The 9604-nt window shown below is 36.5% G+C and overlaps 1 long non-coding RNA gene across 1 annotated transcript; it reads right to left on the minus strand.

The window, feature by feature from the left end:
• Positions 1-1730: 1730 nt before the first annotated feature.
• On the minus strand, positions 1731-6760 carry LOC107745543 (uncharacterized). The gene is made up of 3 exons (XR_001640608.1): positions 6620-6760; positions 4537-4815; positions 1731-2367 (listed from the first exon to the last, which is right to left on the minus strand). It is a non-coding gene; the product is annotated as an uncharacterized LOC107745543 (long non-coding RNA).
• Positions 6761-9604: the final 2844 nt, after the last annotated feature.

Raw genomic sequence — 9604 nt, forward strand, 5'->3', positions numbered from 1 at the left:
CGCCTGCAATAATCATTTGGAGATATGCTTGAAGCGTTTACGTCCATATGTGGAAACTGTCTAAGTTTATCTAGGTTTTGGAACCAATCAGAATTTTGCTGACTTATGCATTGACGCAATTAGCATCCTCTGTCAGGGTATAATTGTTGGTGATTTTGAGTTGTACGCAGTGCGGCCTATGAACTCCATCGCGAGTACTGAAGCTGGCTTCTGCTGATGAAACTGCAAACTATTTTCTTCAGTAAATTTTTCTTCAATTGCATCTTTGACTTCTGGTCTTCATTTCAACACCTGGTCCTTGGGTTTTAACTGTAAATTCCCCTACAAAATTATAAGAAAATAACTGAATCGTCTATATGCACGGCTACTTTCTGGTTTTAGATAAGCCAGCTCAGTCATTTCCAGTCAACTGTCAAAATAATCTGTGATGTCTTTGCAAGTTTACGAGTTCTACACACTCGCAGATCTCCCCAGTATAGCAAGGAAAAAAACAGACACACATGTAAATAAGATATTCATTGTGCAATGTATGGTTAGTCATTGATTAGCCTATATCAGGGCTTTTCGCACGAATGAGCTTGTTCAGTTGCGCTATAAAGAGAGTGCCCTTTGAAGAAAAGTTTTGTTTGTTTAATTTATAGTTAACTAGTTAGAATTTAAACAAATTTGGTGTCAAAGGAGACATTCAGCATGTGCATTGTTGGGGAGGCTCCAGGAACAGATTTGGGAACCACTAGTCTGTGCAAACATGCAGAAATGAATGTGTTTTGGCTACATCAGGTTCCTCATTACTGCATCTGGAGAGCCACTTTTTTAAACTCTAATTAAATGCCCCTGAATCAACTAATCAATGTCATTGAGAGATAAACTAGTCTCTGTGTAACTGTGCTTAGTGATTGTGCAAGAGTAACAGTTGGGACAGGCCAAATGTTTGGCGTCAATATGCAAAAGCGCTGCAGATATAAAATCGTTTTGGCATCATGCCATCAAATTTGTTGCTGTGTTAAATTATAACAGTTTGGTAAACCCATAATTTTGTGCTGGCATGGTCTAAAGATGTTCTGAATTGAATTTGATGAAATTCAGACCAACAGTCTAGGAGGAGTTCGAAAAAGAATTTAAGAAATGTATGGCTTCATTGGTATTAATGTTCTCGGTTTGACTCGATCAATCTATCAAGACCAGTTTTATTACAATAGGGAAAATTAAAAGCTGTTAGCATTTTTGGAAATTTCAACATATTTTTTGACCAAATGGTGGTGCTGGCTCAAAATATTTTACTGACTTTCATAACGACATGCCAAGGTGTTAATAAAATACAAAATTCAAAGTAGATGCCTTTAAAAGCATCTCTGAAGAGCTTTAAACAGCACAGCCTTTGTCCCAGTGCACAAATCCAACCAACCGAGAATTATCAGGGAATTAAAGGGAAAATGTGCTATAGTATTTGGTGTTTGTAGTGTTAGTAAAGGACTCTGAGACTGATCTATTTTCTCATATCTGGAGAGAGAAAATCAGCATGTTATAATTCATGTGTAGAAACACTTAGATGCTCATGTAGTGTGTGCAAATACTTTTTGTTTGAGCAAGCTGGAATTGATGTTAATCATGTCAAAATATTTTAAAAACAAATTCATTTACTATGTGAATCATGGATGGTTAAAACCTTCAGGTTAACCAATTTTATCATTAATAATTCAATGATTATATTTCTAGAATGTAACAGCATCCCGTGAAACTAACAATAATATGAAGAATAGCCTATACAGTCTGGGAAAGAGTTCATTTGAACATGCTCAGTTTATTATTGTGTTACATACAGAACATACTGATGCTAAAATTATTTCCATATTAGGAGTCTGGTATGCTTTATGTTTTCATTTATTAATATAAGAAGAATGACACAGAGAGACATGAGAGTGAATCTGGGGTCTGACTGCTTTCTGAACATGAAAAACATCACAAAGGAAGACTATAGATTTATACTTCTGCCAACAATGGACAGATTTGAATGGACAAGACCAAAACAAGGAACTGATGCTCTGATAATGCTAATTTTACAATTATGTAATCAATTTAAAAAGAACAATTTCTTCATTTAAACTCTCATTATGATTGAAAAGTCTATGATTTGTGTGTTATTTTGTGTTCCAGTCTCTTCTTCATCATCCTCATCCTCACAGACTGACATCAGTGCAGGCAGCTCTGTGACTCTCTCCTTGTCAGTTGTAATCATATGCTGGAGTCTCTTGTGATGATTGGATCCGTTCTGAGGGAATTCAGCTGTTCTGGGTCAATCAGGCTGGTGTTAAACTGTCGAGATCAGATTCCAGATATCAGCTCCAGGACTCCAGCACTACATCACTCCTGAATAAAGATGACAACAGAGAGTGGAGATTGTTTAGTTACTCACAGAAATCAAGTCAAGACCTCAGACCCATATACTCTCAAAATTTCAGGTGAGAAATCAAATGCATGAATCAGTTTTCGGCAGTTGCTAGGAGAATGTATGCGATTGCAAGAAAGCCAACCTCTAAATCAGTATGATGTTGTCAGCCTGAGATATGTTTTCTTCATATTGCTATTCAGGGTCCTCTAAATGGTTGTTAGGGTGTGGCTACACAGTTACAATAGTAATATTTAGAATCTAGATACCCACTCATCACAAGAGCCCATCCTTATGTCTCTATGATGTTCTGGTGCAGACATATGGCTTGTTCATGATGTATTCATGTTGTGTTGTGAAATGATCCCAAGCCTAAGTTTCTATGACACAAATTTCTATCCAATGTTAAGTCTTTCGCCCGATTTTCACCTGCTGTGCGAACATCTTACACCTGATTGCTTAATGCCATAGTACACCTCTCTTTAACAAGCCGGGTGATTTTATACCTCATTTATGGGCTTGCGACAAATGGCGCAGGATGAATTATGCACTAAAGTTTGTATGGAATCTATAGTAATTAATAACTAGATTTGTACATTTTCTGAAAAAAATGTGAGTGCTTGCCATGGCAAAAACTATCAACATTTGTTGCAAAAGCCCAAGCCCAAACACGAGAAGAGTATTCTGAAATACTGGAGCAATTTCTTTGTAGCTAATGGAATTGAAAATGAGGGTACGCAAAGAACTATTCTCTTAAGTGTTGTGAGACCACAGACTTATAGTGTGACACAAAATCTTCTCAGCCCTACAAAACCAAGTGAAAACACTTGTCAGCAGCTGGTAACAATGCTCAAAAATCATTTTAATCCTCAACCAAGTGAGATTGTACAGAAATTTAAATTTGATTCGAGAATGAAGAAGCTGACAGAAACCGTGACAGAGTATGAAGCTGAGTTGCAACGTTTAGCACAAGACTGCAATAATGGAGCAACTTTAGACCAAATGCTGAAGGATCGTCTTGTTTGTGCCGTTGATGACAATCGGATTCAGAGACGTTTACTGTTCCTGGTGGATAAGGTGGAATACTTAGGCCACAAAGTAGATGCACAGGGTCTGCATCCTACAAGAACGAAAGTGAAAGCCATAGAAGAAGCGCCTGAACTGTGGAATGTCACAGAGCTTAAAGCATACCTAGGGTTGATAAACTATTATAATAAGTTCCTTCCAAATCTGGCAACGCTACTAGCCTCCTGCCTCTGTTGATGAGAAAAGATGTTCAGTGGACATGGAAAAATCCAAAGATTTTGGCATCCAAAGATTATCAAAAGATGTGCATTAGCCCTTGATGAACCTTTTCAGTGAAACAAAAGCAGTTCCTCAAATAGGATCACCCAGAGTGCAAAGGTAGGCTGTGATGTTACTAGCATATCAATACAACATTGTGCACAAGCCTGGAAAGTACCTTTGAGAAACTGAGAATGTGTTTCAGTACACAGGGACTGCCTAAAAGGCAAGTGCCAGACAATGGAACATGCTTTTCAAGTGAAGAATTCAAAACCTTCATGAAGAGAAATGGCATTTAGCACGTAACGTCAGCTCCTTACCATCCTTCTTCAAATGGTCTAGCTGAACGTGCTGTTCAGACTTTCAAGGAAGGGGTGAAAAAGTGGCTGCTACTGAAAAAGAGACTAGCCAACCTACAAATCTGAGAAGGTATGCAAGAGAGAGACGTCCTCTAGCTCTCTGGACATTTCTCTACAGACAGTGATCATTATTTAACCCCCATCGGTTTTGAACTGGCTCCAACAAGCTCAGGATCTTCAGTACTGCCCTCAGCCGAAGTTGTGTGTGAGGGAGAAAGAGAACGAAAATACAGTAACAATAAACCACACAAACACATCAGTAAAGCAAAGAGGAAGGTTTGACCTGAAAACCAGCAGTTATTCACTTATTCTGTAAACTGTCATACTGTAATCATTCTCTCTGTGAGACATCAGTTATAGAAAAAAAGTAGAACTTGGGCCTTTTTCATATTTCAAATATATTTAAAAGAAATCAGTTATTATTATTATTATTATTATTATTATTTTTGTTTGTTTTTTTGTTCTAACAACACATTTAACAATTTAATTTTAACTTTAACCTGTTACCTTTCTTGTGATTGTCCTCCAGCTGCTTAGCCAGATAATTCTTGTTCATCTTCCTCAGGATCACCACCGTGTTCTTCACTGCTTCTTCTTCTCCAAAAAAGTTCACCACTATATCCACTGTTTTAAACCTATCTGCTTCCTCCATTTCAGAATTTGATATATCTTTATGATTTTTCTTTAAGTGCCATTGAAACGCCTTCAGCTCTTCTTTTCCCAGATCCTTCAGTGAGTTTAGAAGCAGCTCATCAACAGATGCCATCGTCCTTCACTGACTCACAGCTGCAGGACAACAAGAAAAATATCTGAATTAGTTTCTCTCTTAACTTGTGGACTCTCAAATGTTAATTGGATTATGAAATGAAGCTGTGATCAGATCCGGACTCTCAGAGTCAAACTCATCTGTTAAAGAAGTCCTGCTCCTTTTTACAAGATGTAATATAAGTATCAGGTGTCAGAATGTGTCTGTGAAGATTCAGCTCAAAATACTGATCAATTATTATGTAAATGCCCCTTTTTGAGTTTAAGCAAAAACATGCTGTTTTCATGTGTGTATCTTTTAGTAAAGTAACAAAGTACAAATAGTAGCTTTTTCCCAATTAATTAATTTTTTTTTCTTTTTTTTTTACTTTATTTTAATTTGTTGAACTCAGATCTCCTCTTGTTATTCAGTATCCTGACTTGGATCATGAACTGGGAATTCAAATTTTTCTTCATCTTTTGACAGGTTTTTATACTATCAAAATATTCTGTATATTTCAGAACTCAAAACGTCCTTGTTCCAAAAACAGCTTTTATTGAAACCAAGAAAACTACTGGATTTGAAAAGTGTGCGATTATGATGTCATAGTAATGCTAAATACCACCTTTGCAGAAGAAGATCAGCGCCTAAGAAGATCCGACAGTAACGCCACATCATGTAACTAACAGGGTTCCTTCCAATGCCTGATCTGTGATTTCTGATGTGTAATTATTCAGTTTCAGATTTTTCTGTCTCAAAATCATTTAATACTGTTTATGCATCAGTAAATCAAGCCAGTGACTAAACAATCAACTTCACATTGTTTCTCTTAGTAGCATGAAATGTTATTTAAATTGGGATTAAATTATATATAGAAATTGATCAAAGAACGCTCCTTTTACAAACAATACAGCTTTGTAGTGGTAAGGAAGTCACAGAGGTCTGCACGGATAGGCAAATATCCTGCAGGGTATTGCCTTTTCTCTGTGTTGAGGAAGCTTGCAGTGGTTCATAAAATGCTTAATGCGGCTTAATGAAGATGATAAAAAAATCAAATATGCTATATTATGTATTAAAAACATGTACTGTGTACATGCAAGCAGATAAGCCCAAATTATGAACTGAATTGCACGATAAGCGTTTCTCACCTATAGAAAAGCACACTTAATGTGGCTTAATATAAAACAGATAAAAAGCCCACATTTGATATTTTATTAAAATATACACTATGTAAAGAAAAATAAAGTGCTAAGAGGTTTTTTTTTTTTACAAAGTTTTTTCTACGGGGGAGAAAACACGTGAAACTCAAAAGAAAGAAAACTCAAGACTACAATGGAGGCGGAGAACTTTCAGGGAGTTCAGAAACAGTGCGCACTGAAATTGAGAAGAACTCAAACTGAGTTTGAAGATTTACTGAGCTTCTTCATGCACAAACACACACTATGTTGAACATGTAAAAAACAAACAAACAAAAACAAAACAATAAGAGCCCTTTAAACAGTCAACGATTTCTCACACAAGTCACACACAGATACTGACACACAAAAGAAGGCAGACACAAGTTAGTGTGAGTTAGTCAGATGTGAAAGCCAAGGTTTGACACAGAATGTTACTGTGGACAGACTGACTTATGAATACACTCGCATGATCAAAATAAATGAGTTGTAATAAAGGTTGTGAGATGATTGTGTGCATTTAAGAAGAGAGATCAGAAAGTTGTGTTGCTTAAATCTGCTACAATTGCTTTAAAACATCAAATAATCGTTTTTTTTTTGGTTAGCAATCAAAAGTTAAATGACATGAAATGTATGTCTATCAGTACTTTATGGCGTAGTATTTACTAACCACAAGTAATGATGATGTAGATGTTTCTTGTTCCTCCACAGAACTTGTGTCTTGAACAGATGTTGTCTTAAAACTCCTTTCAACTCTACACTTTCATAAATGACTGTGGGGGGGGGAAGTTTTCTTCAGAACCTAAACCTGTTAAACCAGTTACAGTTTTTCTAGAGAAAGTGGGGAGTGGAGATTCATTGTATATCATCTGTCATGCGAGTCAGTAAGTGTGATCGCAAAAGGTGAAAAAACTGAAAAAGAAAAAGACAGATGAACAGAGGCAGACAGAGCACACTGATCTACAGATTTAAACAGTTTGCCTTCACCCACACTTTTGAAAAATTCCCAAGAAATGGCATACCCAAACTAAAACAGATACAGCTCATGAAGCCTTTGCACTAAAAGCATGTCTCATTTGAAAGTATACTTGACAGTTTATTGTAAAGTCAGAATTATTTCATGTCATAATGAAAAAAAGACATTAATAGTTTCGATCATTTGTAAAGTTATTAGAAATGTATCTGTGCCTTCGGATCAAAAAAACAAAATCAGACAGAAAATATATTTTTATAGTGTTCTGCACATTGATAAAGGCATTCATGAAGAACACAGATAAACCAAAGAGAAGACGGAGGAGTGTTGTAACACTGCAAGTTTGACAGGTCAGAAAAGAGCTGTGGTAACGTCATCAATATCATACACTCCCATATTCTTTTTGAGCTCACAGGAGAAATTGCATGTGACTGTGAGCAATTTAGTTGAGTTTATGACAAAAAAAAAAACATTTTCAGCTAATAAAGTAAAATTTTTAAACAAGATTATTATTATTATTATTATTTGTTGTTGTTGTTGCATAGCAATAGTTGAGTTGTGGATATTTTTTTTTACTTCAAACCCACATGCTAAGACAGTTTGCTATGTTATGGCTGTTTGAGTTGGGGATAGTTGTAATAGTTTATTAAAATTTTTACAACCAACCCCTATGATTAGTCCAATTATCGATCACATCCTTTGTTGAGGCAAAGTCACATGAGTTTTTTGTTGCATATCAAGGTTTATGCGTATGTCTTCGTACCAGATAAACAATGATCTGCCTCAATTGAATGCACAAGTTTTTTGTGCCCATTTTAATTACAGTATGTATGCACATCTTGATGTTTCCATCCTGTGTTTTTATGCTATATTTCAAAATTTCACATCAAAAGTAGGTGGATCATGGATACATAGCTAGTGACTGAGACCTTATGTGACAGGAATACAGTACACTTACACGCACGGTCACACAAACATGCCTGGCAACTGTTTTATGCCACATCTAAAGATCTAAAAATCTAAAGTAAAAAAAGTGCTTAATTTAAATTATGAAAAAATTAGATTAACACACATAATAATGATGAAATCTTGTTAAATATGTCTAGTTTAGTTTTTCAGGTGTACAGTGTAGCAGCAGCAGTGTGATCACTGGTACATCAATAAACATTTCAAGTCATCTACAGCAAACACAACCTGCTGTAAAATGGGATTAAATAATGAACAGTGTGTGTGCAGTGTTTGTATGTCTATAGTGTGTTCAATATTACTTTAGCAAGAACAGACTAGAACACAATCTTCCAAAGTTACTTACAATATTACTTGAACTAACAGACTAGAACATGATCTTCAAATAAGTCAAGTGTGTGAAGTGTTCAGTTTTACTTAAGCACAAACAAACCAGAATACAATCTTCAAAATCAGCAAATGTGCATTTTGCATTAGATGTATTGTGGTTGGTGTTTTCTAATTTTATTTTAGTTGCAGAAATTTCTGTTAACTTTTAAGAAGACTCTTTGCTCCAGGGAGGTGGTCATTCTGCTTTTCAGTCCAGATGAAATCAGTCAACAAAAAGACAATATTCTTTCTACAAAGGCTTGAGATGCAGGGGCACAGACCAAATCCCTTGCAATAGGTGCAGGTTTTGGATACACAGTTACTCCAGTGACTCCAGTGTTGTCATGCTTCACTCCATCTAGGTATTTTTCCATTTCATGCATTGCTTTGCCAGAGTTATTAACTGGATTCACCTGGTTAGTAGTACTGAAGATCTTTGTAGTGAGGAATGTGTACTTCTGAAGGACTGTTTTGGTGCCTCCAGAAGTTAATGGTATTTCACATGCATCATATTCCATTGTGGCTGACGTTTGGCTGTATCTTAAAGTTTGATTCAAGACGGACATTTCTGCTGCTCTCTTTAGATGCTGCATCTAACGCGTGGAGAGAGTGGAGACTTTTAAATATGTAGGTGTCCTCATATCTAACGACTTATCCTGGGCAGCCAACACCACCGCTATAGTTAAAAGAGCATGTCAGAGATTCCACTTCCTGAGGGTGCTTAGGAGAAATAATATGGATAGGAGACTGCTCATCCGCTTTTATCATGCAACAGTCGAGTCTGTTCTGACCTACTGTATACCAGTGTGGTGTGCATGCTGCTCTGCTGCTGACAAAAAGAGACTGCAGGGAGTCATGAGAACAGCAGAGAAAATCATTGGCTGCCAGTTGCCAGCTTTGGAGGATGTTGCCTCTACACGCTATCTTAGCAGGGCACAAAACATCACAAGAGACTGCTCCCATCCCGGTCATGGCCTGTTTGAATTGCTGCCATCTGGCAGACGCTACAGATCAGCCAAAACTCACACAAGCAGATTCAGAGACAGTTTCTTTCCGAGAGCTATAAACATCCTGAACAGTTATCTACACTGCGTGCATAATTATTAGGCATGTTGATATTCTGATGATATTTTTTTCCAATCACTTTTACCTATTCCAAAACACATAAATCTTAATAACTACTACTAATTTTGTATTTAACCATTTATAAGTTGTAGGGATTTCTAAATATGAACGGACACTGATATCAGCCATCACGAGGTTTGCTAATCACCCAGAATGAGTTGAGATTGTTTAGCGCCGTAAGATAAGAATCTAAAGAGTGCTTTTTGGTTGGTCAGTGTGGAA

The sequence above is a fragment of the Sinocyclocheilus rhinocerous genome, unplaced genomic scaffold, assembly GCF_001515625.1.
Source record: "Sinocyclocheilus rhinocerous isolate Xijiao unplaced genomic scaffold, SAMN03320098_v1.1 scaffold1159, whole genome shotgun sequence".
Lineage (NCBI taxonomy): Eukaryota > Metazoa > Chordata > Actinopteri > Cypriniformes > Cyprinidae > Sinocyclocheilus > Sinocyclocheilus rhinocerous.